The sequence below is a fragment of the Rhinolophus sinicus genome, linkage group LG09 (assembly GCF_036562045.2).
Source record: "Rhinolophus sinicus isolate RSC01 linkage group LG09, ASM3656204v1, whole genome shotgun sequence".
In the NCBI taxonomy this organism is placed as follows: domain Eukaryota; kingdom Metazoa; phylum Chordata; class Mammalia; order Chiroptera; family Rhinolophidae; genus Rhinolophus; species Rhinolophus sinicus.
Genome location: NC_133758.1, coordinates 42,182,340 through 42,199,144, shown reverse-complemented (window position 1 = coordinate 42,199,144; position 16,805 = coordinate 42,182,340). Strand labels below are relative to the sequence as shown.

The window sequence follows — 16,805 nt, the reverse complement described above, 5'->3', positions numbered from 1 at the left end:
CCATAAGTATGCAGCTTTTCCACTAATTTAAAGTCCAAAATCCAGAGACACAGTGTTCGAAAACTGTTCCTCCTGTTTCTTCTAGGATTAGAAGCTATTGAATCAAAATTTTCATTCCAGGCTTCTGCTGGCTACTTCAATCCCACCTTGTCCATTCTCCTCCCCCCATTTGTGTGTGTGTGTGTGTGTGTGTGTGTGTTTGTGTGTATGTTTCTGCCCCTTTTGCAAAAGCAAGAGGGAGTAGGTAGGGTGGAAATATCTATTTTGTTCCCCTCACAAAATTATCAATAAACTAAAAAAGCTTAAAATTTTCTTTAAAAAAAAGATAGACAAAAAACGTGTGGGGATTTCATTTATTTAGATAATTCCCCACCCCCTCACCCCATATTCCACTCCTTTGCCTTCTTAGTGCCTCTAGGAAATATAACACTGGCTTGTGTAGATTATTTAATTAAGCAGGTCTGTGTTTCCATGCCACTGATTAACATTTTTAAAATGGATAAATTTACTTATATAACAACTGAAACTGTTTGCATGGGAAAATAACAATAAATACCATAAGCAAAGTTAAAAGGCAAATGGCAAACAGGGAGACCATTGAACTCCTATCATACACAAAGGAGAAATTCCTTAATATGCAAAGAGCTCCAACAAATCAACTATAACACCAACAACCAAATAGAAAAATGGATAAAGACTGGATTGGACATTTCAGAGAAGAAAATTAAAGAACTTTTAAACATTTAAAAAAATAATTTCATCCTTAAGAAGAAAAAGGCAGATTAAAACTACATTGTGAGATATCATTTTTCATCTGTCATATTGACAAAAATCCAAAAGTAGATAATATTCTATATTCTGGAAGGCCTGGGAATACTTAAGTTGCTACTGGCAGTGTAAATTGGTTCAACCCTTAATTCAGTCCTCAGTTAGTGCCTCATAACCAGGATTCTCCCCAGCCCAGTTTTCTTGGTATTTTACTGCTTGATGTAGATGTTAGAGAAGCTGAACTGTAATTGAAAATGTTTCTAATGTGTGGAAGAAATGAGGACTGCTTTTTGTCTGCTAAAACAAAACAAAACAAAAGCAGGACAGTTTGGCAGTATTTCACAAAATTAAAACTGCATATATCCTTTGACCCAGCAGTTTCACTTCTAGGAATTTAACCAACAAGTGCTAAATGTGTGTGCATTAATTAATGCAGAGTTGATTATTACAATATCTTCAGTAATAACAAAGATTGGAAACTAAGTATGCATCATTAAGGGAATAGTTTAAAATAATCATGATATGTACATGCTAGAGAATTATCTGAAGCCACAAAAAAGAATAAGGAAGATCTTTATGTGCTTATATAGACAGCTCTCCAAAATATTTTTTAACATAAAAAAGCAAGGTCCAAAGGAGTGAATGTGTTTGATTTGTCTTTACTTACATATGCATTTAAAAAAACTTAAGTATATATATATATTTAAAACCTAATAAAAGTATTTTCCTGTAACAAGAGATGGTGGGACAAAGGTTGAAGAGACACTTTTTACTACATATACTTTTCTACTGCTAAGTTTTTAATCAAGCAAATATGTTATCTACTCAAAAAAAATAAAAGGGAAAAAATTTTTAAATCCTTAAATGGAAGTATTCTATTTTAAATACCTACAGAGATACACTTTCCATACTGATTCAGTATTGGTAGGTTTTACTTTGAAAATCTTTGTGATATCATTATTTAAGTACTAGCTGTATATTCAGAACCATGCTAAGTGTTGTGGGGGTTATAATAATAAAGATAAAAGTAAGCAGAGTAAGAAAAGGATTAAGACTGGCTGAAAAGATAAGTGAGGAATGGGACAGATAATTTGAACAAAGGCACAGAGATGGGTGTGGTCTTATTTGTAGGGAACAGAAATAAAATCAAATTGATAGGAACAGGTTTCATATTAGAGTATAATGAGAGATAAATTTGAATAGGCACAAAAAAATAATGAAAGTTTTCTAACGTTAGATTGTGGATTTGTGTTTCATTTTAAGAGTTATCAGTTTGGACTACTTCCTACATCATCACGGACGATTTTTTAAAGCTCCACATAAGCTATAATAAATAAATTTAAAAATTCACTGCTTATGATAGTAAAAATATATCTGCCGGAGTATTAAAAGCAAGTTGCATTTTTTTTGTAGTCTTTACTATGTGCACATGCATAAACTGTATTTATCACTGTACATTTACCTACAATAAGCCTACAGTGAGAAAAGGTATTACTTGTCAAATAAGAAAGTCAATGTTTCACAACATCAAATGTTCAAAGTCAATACAGATGATGATGATGATGATGATGATGATGATGATAAAAGGATCTGGGGCTTAAGTTTGCAATGTGTATAGCTTTTTAAAGTAATTCCATTGTAGAAAATTGGAAAATAAAGATAAGCATAAAGAATAATAGTTTCATTCTATAATTATGTCACCCACTGTTTTGTGATTTATGTTACACTTTGAATTTATCTTTTATAAAAAAGAAACAACTTTTATTTGTGTTTTTCTAGGACCCATCAGCTCCAAGTCAAGTAGTTGTTTCAATCTAGTTGTGGAGGGCGCAGCTCAGTGGCTCATGTGGGGATCGTACCGGCAACCTTATTGTTAAGAGCACTGCGCTCTAACCCACGGAGCTATCCAGCCGCCCCTGAATTTATCTCTTTATGTTTCCAGGTTACTGTGTATTTTTTTTTCCTTATAAAAATGAGATCATATTGGTTTCCTTTTTTTTTTTTTTTTTTTAGGTATAATTGACAGATAACATTATATTAGTTTCAGGTGTATAGCATAATGGCTTGATACTTGTATATATTGCAAAATGATTACCACAATAAGATTAGTTAACACATTTATCACCTCACGTAGTTAGTTTTCTGTGTTGAGAACTTTTAAAATCTATTCTCTTAGAAACTTTCAAATTTCCATACAGTATTTTAACTATAGTCACCATGCTGTATATTACATATTGTTTTGTGTAAAACCACGTAACCATATTGTTTTACAGCATTTTCCATTTCATATATTATGAATATATTTCTGTGTCAAAAGTATACTTCTTATAGCTTCATAGTATTCCATTATGGATGGATTTGTTAGGGAGCACACATGAGACTGTGTGCTCATATGTGAGGTACATAGTATGTCCTCAAATAATGATAGTGGTTATTACTTTTATTATAATGTGCTTAACTGTTTTCCTATTGATGGAATATTAGGTTGTTCCCAGGGGTGGGGGAATTAATGTTTTACTTTATTGTAATCATAATAGACATTAACTCTTTTTATTAGCTAGGAAACATTTTTCTTAGATGATTGTTCTTTCTTTTTATTTGCTTCAGATGTTGAAATATAGAGGTTTTATGTTTTCACTAATCAAACCTCTCAGTCTCATCCTTTGTGATTTCCAGGCATAGAAAGCTAATTTCTCACTATGATATCATAATAAATCTTGATACATGATAAATAGCAGTATAATAAATATTTAATTCTGTTTTTCTCTTAATTTTTATATGGTTTGATGTGAATGGGCATGTAAATATATTTAAGTATAGATATTTAATCTTTTCTCTGGAATTTATTTCTAGTGTTTAATGTAAGTTTTTTATTAGCTGTTACTTTTTAAATTGTCGATCATTAATTCAGTATTAAGTGAATAATTTCTTCTTCCCTTTGTTGTTTTATAGTGCCTCAATTGTCAGATAATAATTCTTACATATAATAAAGTGTTTTGGAACTGCCACAAAGTAGCTTCTCATTCTTGTGCCAGCTCTACATTTTAAATCATTAAATTAGTCAAACAATATTTTTGAGTGCCTGCTGTGTAGGAGGGCACCACAATAGTTTCTGTGATTTCAATAACAGGCAAAACAGAAAAACATAGTCCTTCATGTATCTTAGAATTTAATAGGGAAGACAAGCATTAATCAGTTGGTGATACAAATTATATAGTTTAGTGAATTGTTAAGAAGATGAATAGGGTTCTATGAGAGCTTTCAGCAAAGGGCTGAGGGGATCAGGGAAACAGTGCTTGAAATGAGATCTGAAAAATGAAGGGGGTTTAACTAGGCAAAAGTAAAAGATAGGATGAGTGGTATTACTGGCAGTGGGAACATAAGTAAAGGTTGATCAGTGTTGCTGGAGCATAGCGTCTTGGAAGAGAACAGTGCAAGGTAAAGCTGGAGAGATGGGCAGAGATATTTACAATGTTGATTTTTTTTAATTCTAAAGGAAATTTATTGACAAGAGTATACATAACATACAAACAAGTCTTAAAAATAGTAATAAAATGATCACCCATGAACCCACCACTCTGCTAAATATACTTAATATCACTAGTACCTGTGACACACCTGAGGGCCCTGCCCTGATCTTGCCCCCTCTTTCTCTGCCAGAATAATCTAAAGTTGGACTAACAATGTCTTTGATAGCTTCCCAAAGAAAGCATGTATCACTGACAAATATAATTTTGGTTTTGAAATATATATTATCATAAAACATGCACGTTTGTATTTGAAATTTCTATAAATATCTTTACACCACATTCTTCCGACCTGATTTTTAAACTCATTGTATTTGGGGGCTCACCCATGTTGATACAGACAGGTGAAGTTCACTCACTTTCACTGCATTATAATATTATATGTCTGACTTTAATATAACAATACTAGCTTATTTTTGGCTAGTTGACTAGTAGAATTTTATCTATCTCTTGACTTTTAAAGTTTCTGTTTATTATGCTCTGGCAAATCTTTTTTTTAAAAGATTTTTATTAAAATATAGCTAATATACAGTATTATATTAGTTTCAGGTGCACACTATAGTTAGTCAACATTTATATACCTAAAGAAGTGATCACTATGATAGTCCAGCAACCATCTGACACCGTACCACACAATCACAATATTATTGACTATATTCCTCATGCTGTACATCACATCCCCATGACTTATTTTATACCTGGAAATTTGGACCTCTTGTTTGCCTTTACCTTATCCCTCCTTTTTAAATTTTTCAATTAAAGTTGACATTCAGTATTATTTGATATTAATTTTAGGTGTACAACATAGTGGTTAGATATTTATATAATTTAAGAAGTAATCCCCCTCACTAGTCTAGTACACACCTGACACTATACAGTTATTATCATATTATTGACTATATTTCCTATGCTTTACTTTATATTCCCATGACTTATGTAACTACCAGTTTATTCTTTTTAATGCCTTCACCTTTCTCACCTGGTCCCCAACCTTCCTCCCATCTATCACCCCAAAAAATCTAGTACCCATCTGACACCATACATAGTTATTAAAATATTATTGACTATATTCCTTATGCTATACCCTACATCACCATGACTACTGTGAAACAACCAGTTTGTACTTTTTAATCCCTTCCCCTTTTTCACCCACCCCCTCCACCCTTCTCCCATCAAATGTTCTCTGTATCTATGAGTTTGTTTATTTTGTTCTTTAGATTCCACATATAAGTGAAATCACATTGCATCTGTCTTTCTTTGTCTGACATACTTCACTCAGCACAATACCTTCAAAGCCTATCCATGCCACTGCAGATCCATTCCCTTCCCTGGCTGAGCAATATTCCATTGTATATATGTACCACCTACTCTTTACCCATTCTTCCCTTGACGGACACCCAGGTTGCCTCCACATCTTGGCCATTGTAAACAATGCTGCAATGAACATATGCAGCATTGTGGATGCACACATCCCCTTGAAGTAGCGTTTTAGGTTTCTTTGGATAAATACCCAGAAGTGCAATTACTGGGTCTTTCTTTGTCTCTTGTTATAGCCTTTGTTTTAAAGGCTATTTTGTCTGGTATAAGTATTGCTACTCCAGATTTTTGTTTGTTTGTTTGTTTCCAGATTTTTGTTTGTTTGTTTGTTTCCATTTTCATGAAATATCTTTTTTCCATCTCTTTATTTTCAGTCTTTGTGTGTCTTTTGATCTGAAGTGAGTCTCTTGTAGGCCTTGTTTTCTTATCCATTCAGGCACTGCATCTTTTGATTGGAATAATTAATCTATTTACATTTAAAGTAATTGTTGATACATATGTAATTATTGCCATTTTATGATTCATATTTTTTATTTATTTTTTTATCTTAAATAAGTCCCTCTAAGATTCCTTGTAATACTGTTTTAGTGATGATGAACTCTTTTAGCTTTTTTTTGTTTGGAAGCTCTTTATCTGTCCTTCGATTCTAAATGATAACCTTGCTGGGTAGAGTAATCTTGGTTGTAGGTCCTTCTTTTTCATCACTTTGAATATTTCGTGACCATCCCTTTTTTTTTTTTTTAAGTTTATTGGGGTGACAATGGTTGGTAAAGTTATACTGGTTTCAGGTGTACAATTCTATAATACATCATCTATATATCATATTGTTTGTTCACCACCCAGAGTCAGTTCTCCTTCCATCACCATGTATTTGATCCCTTTTACCCTCATCTACCTCCTCTATCCACTCTTACCCTCTCATAACTACTAAACTTTGTCTATGTCTATGAGTTTTATAGGCGCTCCCTTGTAAGTAATTAACTGCTTTGAAGATTCTCTTTTTGTCTTTAACCTTTGGCATATTGACTATGATATGTCTTGGTGTGGGCCTCCTTGGGTTCATCTTGTTTGGGACTCTCTGTGCTTTCTGGGCTTGTATGTCTATTTCCTTTGCCTCGTGAGGGAAGTTTTCTGTCATTATTTCTTCAAATAGGTTTTCAGTTCCTTGCTCTCTCTCTTCTCCTTTTGGTACCCCTTTGATGTGAATGTTGGTATGCTTGGTATACTGGAGGCCCCTTAAACTTATCCTCATTTTTACGGATTCTTTTTTCTTTTTGCTGTTCTGTTTGGGTGTTTTCTGCTACTTTGTCTCCTAAATCACTGATGCGATGTTCTGCTTCATTCAATTACTGTTGATTCCCTGTAATGTATTCTTCATTTCAGTTATTGTAGTATTCATTTCTGACTGGTTCTCTTTTTATGTTTTCCATCTCCATTTTTATGTTTCTTATCTTTTTGTTGAAGTTCTCCCTGAGTTCATTGAGCATTTTTATAACAAATGTTTGGAACTCTGCATCTCGTACATTTCTTGTCTCCATTTTGTTTAGTTGTTTTTCTGGAGCTTTGTTCTGTTTTTTCATTTGGGACATGTTTCTTTGTCTCCCCATTTTGGCTGCTTCTATGTGTTTGTTTCTATGTATTATGTAGGGCTGCTATGTCTCCCAATCTTAGTAGAGTGACCTTATATAGTAGGTGTGCTGTGGGGCTCAGTGGCACAGTCTCCCTTGTCACCTGAAGGTGGGTACTCCAAATGTATCTTTTGTGTGGGTTGTGTGTGTGCCCTCCTGTTGTAGTTGAGCCTTGGTTGCTGTTTGCACATCAGTGGGAAATAATGATCCTTGGCTGATTGGTTGGGAGGACTGACTGTGACTACAGTGGAGGAGGTTGTGCAGGGGCTGACCCTTTGGAGCAGGCTTTGCTTTGTCAGGGCTCTGGTACCTGTCCAGTGTGCCCTTTGGGTGTGTCTTCCCTGGAGTCAGCTGGGTGTTGCTCTGGCTGAGTCCAGAGCTGGAGACCAGGCATGCAATCCCGGGGTCTCCTAGAAGGGTCCCCACTGCAAGCCAAATTCAGCCATAGCCTGTGCCCTGCCCAGAGCCACGTGGCATGAGCCATAAAGCAATCTGCAGATGGCCACTGGCCACACTGGGCTTGGAGGTGCCTCAAGAGGCCAAGCTGCAAACCAAGGCTGGCTATTGCTAGTGCTGGGCTTGGGGCTGCTCAGCCAGAGGTGTGGGACACACCAAAGCCAGATTCTGCTTGTTTGGATTTTGTGGAACTTTGAGAGATTTTAGGAAAGTCCACAGCATGAGTCATGACAGGCTGTTTATGTGGAAAAGCCACTGGAAATGGCTTAGATGTTCCTAAAAGTTGGGTAGGGTGGCGTCTCAAGGAATCAGGGCGAATGAATAGTGTTAGCCAGGTTAATGGAGACTCAGATATGGTGGCCACCTGTGTTTGCACGCTGGAAGTGAGGAGGGCTCAACCAAGAAACAATGGCTTCCGCCAGCTCCTCCATTTGGGAGAAAGCTGCTCCTTCAGCTCTCGCTCTGAAGCCAGACAACTGAGTTCCTCCTTTTATGTATGTCCTTGGCCCCTTTCAAGGTGCTGCCCCAGAGCTGGAGCTCAGAGTAACGAGTCTGTAAATTTGTGTGCAGTCCCCTTAAGATGAGCGCCTGGAACTACATCCACTCTTGTCTCACTCTGCTACAATCTCTGCTGGTGTTTGCAGCCAGAATTTATGGGAATTTCTCTCCCTGGCACTGGAACCCTGGAATGGGGAGTCTAGTGTCAGACTGGACCCCCTTGCTTCTCTGGAGGTGGGGGACCTCCACAGCTGAGATATCCCTCCCAATTTTTAATGGTCACATGTGGGTGTGGTACAAGCCTGTTCCATGTCTCCGTCCCTCCCACCAGTCTCAGGTGGCTTCTGTATGTCCTTCAGTGTAGGTCTTCTGTTCAGCTAGACTTCAGGCTATTCTCAATGATCATTATTCTGTAATTTACTTGTAATTTTGGTGTGGTTGTGAGAGGCAATAAGCACAGCATTTACCTACTCTGCCATCTTGACCAGATCTCTATTATGTTGATTTTTATACTCAGAGCAATAGAAAACCATGAAGGGCCTTAGCAAAGAGTTGACATGATTATATTTGCACTCTAATGCAGAGAAGTGATTGAAGGATTCCAGAGAGGAGGCAAGGAAAGCAATTAGGCAAGTTAGTGCTGACTCCTGGCAGGAGGCCATAGTTTCTACCCTTAAGGTCCTCTCTACAGAGCTGCTTGAGTGTCTTTACAGCATGGTAACTGCCTTTTCTTAGAGCAAGTGATCCAAAAGTCAAGGCAGAAACTGCAATGTCTTTTATGACTTTGAAAATCACACACTGTCACTTGTTCAATATTTTATTGATCACACAAGTGAGCCCTGATTCAATGTAGGAGGGGATTCATGGGAGGCGAGAAACATTGAGGCCGTCTTGTAAGATGGCTACCACAAACTAAACCCTGTGGAACGCCAACATTTCATTGCTGGGTAATGTATTATGGAGGTGCAAAGGAAATTGAGAAGCAGTATAGGGAAAGAGGAAAACTAGAAAAGTTGTGAGGAGAAGTCCAGCAGAAGGTAAGGAAGTTTCAAGAAATCTACCAAAAGAGCATGTTAGGGGAGAATTGAAAAATATCCTGTGGATTTAGTGATATGGATTAATGGCCAAAAGCTCTTTCTTCATAATATGATTTAACATTTATTTTGACTCACCTCCTCTTATAACCTTTTTGAAAAGCTTTTTCCATATTTTCTTTGATCTTTCTTATGAATTTATGGACGTTTTCATAATGCTCCCCTAAAATTCTACCGATATTTTGATTGGAATTCTGTTAAGTTTATTATTTTGTTTGAGAGACAGATATTTTTACGAAGATTAGGCTTCTCTTTAAGAAACCTAGCATATTTCTCTGAGTGTGTAAATTTTCACTTAGATCACCTAAAGCGTGGCAATTTAAGAAATGATGATATCAATATATGTCATATATAGTTATGTTTGTTGTTGCTATTATGAATGGCATCTCTTCCCCACTCCCAGCATAGTATTTTTATCTAGAAGCATATTACTTTTTATCCTCCATTTTATGCATAAGGAAACAGGTCCAGAGAAGATAGGTGACTTGGCTATGGTTACAGAGCAGAAGAGTTGGTAATTGTAGATCTTGGAGGTCCAAATTTTATTGTGATGCATTAATAAGAAATCAAGTTGCTCACCCTTTCAAACCTTTTAAAATTAATACCGCCTTAAATATCACTGTCTTTGTGTCAGATTTCAAAGTAGTAATATACATTCAAAGCACATCTTCAGTTTTTAGCATTGTTATTTTCATAGTGTCATGTCTTGAGGAACTGCTTCTCATCTCCATTCAATTCTCTCAAGACCTGATTCCTACCAGACAGGAACTATTTCTTCTTTGAGGTCTAAATAGACTTAACAACGTATTGCACTGAATAAATATTTAATGAAGATTGAATATTTCCTCTGTGGTGGATCAATTATTCTTGTTGATTATCTGAGGAAAGCTTTTTTTAATGTCATATAATAGGTTAAGAAATTTGTTTTCCTGAATATCGTTATTAGTGCCAAAGTTTGTTTCAGTGATATAACAATTCATTAGGTTTTTTCCAGTTGTCTATTTTTCCTGATTTATATATGCAGTTTGAATTTTTATGTTATCTCAAATACAAATCTGAAATTCATTGACCTAGTAGCATGCAATAAAGTAATTTGCTGTGAGGGTAAGGTTTTCCTAGAATTTGTGGTACTGGAACTCTGAAAAATGGAACATATTTGTTAATGAGGTATAAGAATGTTAGTGGTGCATTTTTTAATGGGAGAAATGTAATTTTTATTGATAAATATCTCCAAAAACATAAATTAGTCTTTCCTTTTCATTAACAAAAAATTTGTATTTCTTGTACTTTTAGCTATCAGACGTATATTTAATTTTATTCTTTTAGACTTTTTTTTAACTGCAAGATTAAATGAAATTTACATTTTCCTGTGGAATCTCTAAATTTATGGGGTTAGTAAAATAGCTTGAAAATTTTCAACTACTAAAACTGCAGTTACTATAGTGGAATCATTTAGTGCAAGTTGTTAATTGTTGCATTCAGACAGAATTTATCAAAAGTCAATCAGAAAAACAAACTTCTCTAATTTAAATGAAAATAGAAAACAGTGAACAGGTACGGAAAATGTAGCATATATTTTTCATTCTTTTTCAACGCTATTAAACATATGAACATAATTTTGAAATAGAGAGTTCATGCCTTTTGTCAAAATATTCTCCATTGTTAAGGAATAATTTCTTTGTGTTTTACATTTGACAACTTCTGGCTCCTTTATTTCAATTAAAAAAACTGTTGACATTGTTTGGTGTTTATTTTACTACAGGAAAATTGTGTGTGTGTGATGACAGTTATAGTACATGTTTGAATAAATCAGTTGAGTCATAGTGTTATGATATCTGTTTTTAAGGTCTCTTTGACCCAGGAGTCTGTGACCTGTGAAATCTCCACTTTTTTGGATTTGTTAAGATACTTTACAGTGCAAGGATTTAAATTTAGATGCACACCACTGCAGGAGGTTGCCTGATGTGGCCCAAAGTGTAAAGCATATATCAAGGTATGAATTGGAAAAAGTTTAAGAATTTCTGACAACAATTAACATGTGAGAAGACAGAGGCTAAAGTGAGGAAGTTTCTTTTCTTCTTCAATTTATATCAAAGAGAACCTGAAATTTAACCTGGTATTTCCAACGGTCTGATTACTCAGCAGCATTCCATTTTGTGAAGACATTGCCAAGAAAATGTACCCAAATTTTGAGTTACAAATTGTTCTTGCATCTGATTTGAAGGGGCATATGAGTTGCTTATAAGGTATTGCAGATCCAAAGCTACACAAATGTTGAGACTTGGGGGAGGTTTCCAGTCAGTGAAGGGAAGCTTTCTAGACTTTACAGCTCTGTCCAGAGGCCAAATGGGAGATAAATCACCGCTGGCCACCTCTCTTATTATTGAAATGGTTCAGCCCTGGGGTTTAACTGAAGGACTTATAGGGTTTTGAAGTGCAAATAGGATGGTGAAGGGTAAACCCTTTTAGGGTTTCATTTTGATGGATTTTTTTCCTGTGTGGATTTCTGGCACTGACTGTGATCTGGAAGGGGCCCTTAAAAAAGAAAAGTTGTTTTGTTTTTGATCAATCAGGCAATAAGAACTTTCCACAGGGGTGTACTTTTCCTGCATACTATCGATCCTATTGTGTTTAAAAGTAGGTCATTTAATTGGGTCTTCTTTGAGCCTTGTCATTCCAAAGTCACGACTCTTTCTTGATATTAGTGCCAAAGTTTGAGAGTGTTGAAGGATGTGGTACTTTTGGATCAGGAGTTTTGGCAGGTTACTTAGGATCACTGTGTTAAAGTTGTCTAGCTAAAGATCAAGTCCATATTAGAACAAGTCCTTTATATACTGATAAGCATTCTATAATTATTTAATCTTTTTCCCATTGAGTTATGTAATTGTACATATTCATTTAATTATTTTGTATGAATTCTGTCTTGCCAGCATTAAAATAAAAACCAGAAAATTCTGAGATTGTGTAATATTTGTACACTCTTATTTGTACAGATACACTGAAGTATTTGAGGAAATAAAGGAGACATGAAAAATGTTAAGAAAGAGATATGTTGTTTTATCAAGTTGAAAATTTTTTTGCTCCACAAACAATTCAAACACAGGAGATAAAATCTTTTAAATTTTATGTTTTAGAAAAATGGGGAACAGATGAGGCATTAGTGTCTCCAAAGAAAAATAATTATAACTTAAAGGCATTTTTGTGCAAAATTTTAAAGAAAAATTTAAATATTTGTATTAAAGAAACGCCATTGTAAATACTTACATTTCTTCTTAGAAATACGGTTGACAGAATTCTTCTTCAGCATTTGGCTCTTTATTTTAGATTTAACCAATATTTGTATCATTTACCCTGTTTGAAAATGATAATGTATGTAACTGCAGCACAGATTTTCCTCTGTGGTGCTCACTACCTTTTATAAAAACGAATTGTTAATCTCCATAATTGACATCGATCACACGATATTCTTAATTGCCTTCCCACTCAGTTTTTGTTTTTCTGTTTTTCAAAACTTTCCCTTCACTGTATTTATCTAAATGTTAAAGTTAAAATTAAATGAAATGTTAGAGTTTAAATTTTCCTATTGCTGCATGAAGATTTTAAATAAGATACTTAAAGAAAGCAAGAACAAAAAAACTGTAGATAGCATCAAGCAGAGTCCTTTCCATCTACAGCGTCCCTGTCATTAGTTTGTTGCTGGAAGATGTTAAAATGACCTTTCCTTTGTTAGAAAAAAGATCTGTAGTCCTTCCCAGAATCCTCTTTTTAACTGTCTTTTGAACCTGAGTTGAGGTTGTCTGATGAATGAATGGTGAGCTTTTTTATGAGCTACACATATTGTTGACTTTGTGTCACACGTTGCTTTTTAATTTCTAATGTGTTTTTAATTTGCGAAGCATGCATATGCCTTTCACAGCAGACTTGAGTCAGCATTTCTGAGTCCAGAAACCCCTGTATGCAAACAAGACGAATCAGATTTAAGAATGCTGTAGCATAAACCTTAGATTAACTGAAACACACATGTGAATGAATTTCACTTTCAATATTGTTAAATAAAAAAAGGTACTTGACAAAGGCTTTTTTTCCCAAGAACTTCTCTATCCTCCTGGCAAGTGAATTGCCCCAATATAAAAGCATTGAGAGTGGGGGTGGGGGGTTGTGAGCCACAGAGTGAAAAGGCAATCCACAAATAATCACTCTTTTCTGCCTTTGATTGTGTCAGATTTTTGTGTGTGTGTGTGTGGCAATTGTTTTCTTTTTTGCTTAGAAGAGGTTTATGGTCCAATGTCTGTCAAGTCAGCCTCTGTCTTAAGGTTGCAGTTGTATTTCTCTCTGGAGTTCCTAGAGGTGATGTTATCTTTTGTTCACTCAGCAGTGTGGTGGTTCCTGAGAGCATCTGTCACTTTAGGCATTACAAGATGGATGGGTCTCCAGTGAACTGCTGGTTGAAGCAAATGGTGAAAATAAGAAAAGACAAGGGGTTTCAGGGTCTGCAGAGAGGACAGACAACAAGGAAATACTGTTTGTTAGAAATCAAGAGTAAGCTGAGCAATAGAGTAAGAGAGAGCAAAGATGGATCATATGTCATTTTATAAACAACTTGGAAACAGTCTTTTGGTGGCTATCGTGATCTGAGGGGGACATCTGCATCATGGTAAACAATTCTGTGCTTTGAATTTGCAAAGTGTGTTTGGACGTTCACGTAAAAGTCTGGGAAAAGTGTTGGAAAATTACAATGACATGGAATGTTTTATGTGAAGGTGTTGCTGTTTGGAGAATTAGTAGTCTTTTAAAATGTAAAGATTTAAAAATGTTTTAATCTTTAAATTTTTCTTTATATTTTCTTTTTTTCTCCTTCCTCTTTTTTTCCTTGTGAGCAACTGTAGATATTAAAATGTTTGAAAAGTTTTGGCCACATAACTAACATCCTTATTATTAATATTTATACTGAAGCTTCTTTGATGTTTTTGCAGGGGAATTCTGAAAATTCTAGTCCATGCCATAGGGAGGCTGGGGTCAGATTTTAAGTTATTTTAAGTACCCTTCTACTTAATTTAATGGGTTCTTTGATGAAAGAAAAAATATGTAATTGTTTTTGATCTGTCAGAACAAGGAAGATATTTTCTGTGATATTTAGAAATTCATTTTGTTGGTGAAAGTCAAATTTGTAAATCCTGACTGCTACAGAGTCCCCCCTATGTAAGTAAGACAAGGAACAGGAAGGAACTTGGCTAGAGAGTAGGAAAGGGGAAGCGGTTGGGGGGGGAGGGAGTCAGTGTAGTTGAAAAAAAATGATTTTGTCAAACTTTTTGGCATTCGTCTATGAAAAAGACCATAGGTTGAAAGGCAAAGAAATTAAGATGATTAGAAGCTTTAAACTATACAAATGGTAGAGTATCTTCCTTCTCTATGGGTGTAAATAATAGATGAAAGAGTAAGAGTGACAACAAAGGATCAGGTCGTTTAAGAGAATGTGTGCAGCCTGAATAGGGGTCTGTGGCCCAGGGCCAAAGGTCTTAGCTTTGAGTGTAATTAGAAGAAAATACAAAAATGTCATTACTAGCAGGTGAAGTATGCAGCACGTGGCTAAAAATTAGCAATTTTAGACTCTGAAGCTATTGGAATTGGATTACTGACCTTTTTTAAAAATCATTAAGGTCCTTGTGGAGTCATATAGTTTCATGGGCAGTAATGCAGTTTGACCTTGTTGACATATGGGGTAATCTTGGGTTTGGATGTAGGTAGCAAAACTCGTGACCTACAAAAAGATGTCTATTTGTGTGTGGGTGGGTGGGAATTGCATGAGTTTGAAAATCTGGGTGTTGCATTTTTAATTACTCTTTAGCCAAAAGACATTCTTCTGTAAGAGAGGTAAGATCAAGATTTTTATTTCAAAATCTAAAATGGTGCTTTTTTTTTTCTCTTTCCTGTCTTCCAAGATGGCATAAAAGAAGAATAAAATGAAAAAATTTTTTAGAAAAATAAGTTAATTCTACTTTAAATATTTTAGTGTTGTAAATATGCATATTATATATTTATAATAGTCTTAGGAAAATCCTCTTTTGTTTTCTTTTTAGACACAGTAACAAAGGAATAGAAACACCTCCAAGTTATATATAAAAATCAGTGACCAAAGTTTTTATTTCATTTGATACTTTATGACTATGTTTTCTAGTTTTCCATGCAGTAATTTATATTGAGTATAATCTACCTAGAAAATAGAATAATTTGCACAATGTAATTTTCAACCAGTTATATTATTGTAATTATTTAATTTCTTCTAATACACTGCTCAAAAGGGTAGGAAACAGTAGCTCTTTTTCTTCTTCCAGGCATTTTTTCTTGGAAACTATTAAAGCATTAGTTTCACAAAGTAGAGAATAATTTTAATTAATATTAGTTGTGTCTTAAATTTTTGATAGTTCTTTGAGGAGATAAATTTTCGCCAAGTATCAGAGATTATAAAATACAAACTTTATAATAGGAAAATTATCTTCTACTAATTTTATATCTGAAAGTAAAAAAAAAAAGTCTGTTGTCTTTTAGCATTATGGTAACACCTGTCAAAAAGGCAGACTTGACAGATTTAGTCATTTTACACTTTGTGGGGAAAAATCTTAAGAACAACAGAAATTATTTTTGAGTATATATAATTAGGAGTGATTATTTTGTGAGTATTTAAGAAGGAGGAATATCTGTATTTGCCAGTTATGATATGTACAGAGTTGTGTAAGACTTTGAAAATTCATTTCTAATTATAATTTTTGTAGAATTGTAGGTATTTAGATTATTGTATTCTGGAATAGAATGCATTTGGAAATTAACTCATCTTTATGTACATATTTTTATTTTTTATGTTTTTACAGGTGCAAAAAACCTTTAAACAAGTAAAATCTAGGCAACAAGCTCCCTGAAGTGTTGACATCCCAACTTAATCATGAACGTGATTCAAAAATGTTAATAAATAAACCAAGGTATTGTACAATTATAATATGCCCCCCAAATTTTTCAAGATCAAATTTGTTTTATGAAGTTATATTTAGAATTTAAATAAAGCTACTATAGTTGGTCCTTAAACTGATTAACCAGATATTTCTATGAACTCTCCTTCCATTTCCTCCCCTCTGCTTTCTTCTCCCTTCCCCCATCTTCTCTACCAAAAGAAAAAAAAAAGAAGAAAAAGAAAAAAATATTCAGCGATAAGTTTTTTTCCTGTAACAGCCTCTGTATTATATTTCTTATGTACCTAAATTAAGACAATAAGAATTCTGATTTTGATTCCCCTTTGTTGATTCTGGTTTTATCTTTCAAATTGTCTAATAAGAGATTACTATTAATTGTTATATTATTGTCCTCTTCAGAAAACCCCAACCATGTCTAATGACCGCATATATTTAAAATCTTTATCATGCTGCACTACCCTGAGATGTGTGTTTTAAAATTTTTATAAAAAGTACTTTTTCTATTTTTAAAATGTTTGTAATTTAGAAAAGAAGAAAGGTAATACTGCTTTTCCA

At 34.5% G+C, this 16,805-nt stretch overlaps 1 protein-coding gene across 9 annotated transcripts in view; it reads left to right on the top strand.

The window, feature by feature from the left end:
- Positions 1 to 16,805, top strand: part of GREB1L (GREB1 like retinoic acid receptor coactivator) — a 255,559-nt gene that overhangs the window by 109,831 nt on the left and 128,923 nt on the right. For 7 of the 9 annotated variants that reach the window (XM_074340251.1, XM_074340252.1, XM_074340245.1 and 4 more), the window contains one exon: positions 16,155 to 16,262. The exons of 1 other annotated variant lie outside the window; for it this stretch is intronic. The gene's annotated coding sequence lies outside the window, so the exon portion shown is untranslated. Of the gene's footprint in view, positions 1 to 11,170; positions 11,282 to 16,154; positions 16,263 to 16,805 lie in introns of those variants that run through there. One more of the 9 variants, XM_074340248.1, reaches the window with a different exon arrangement.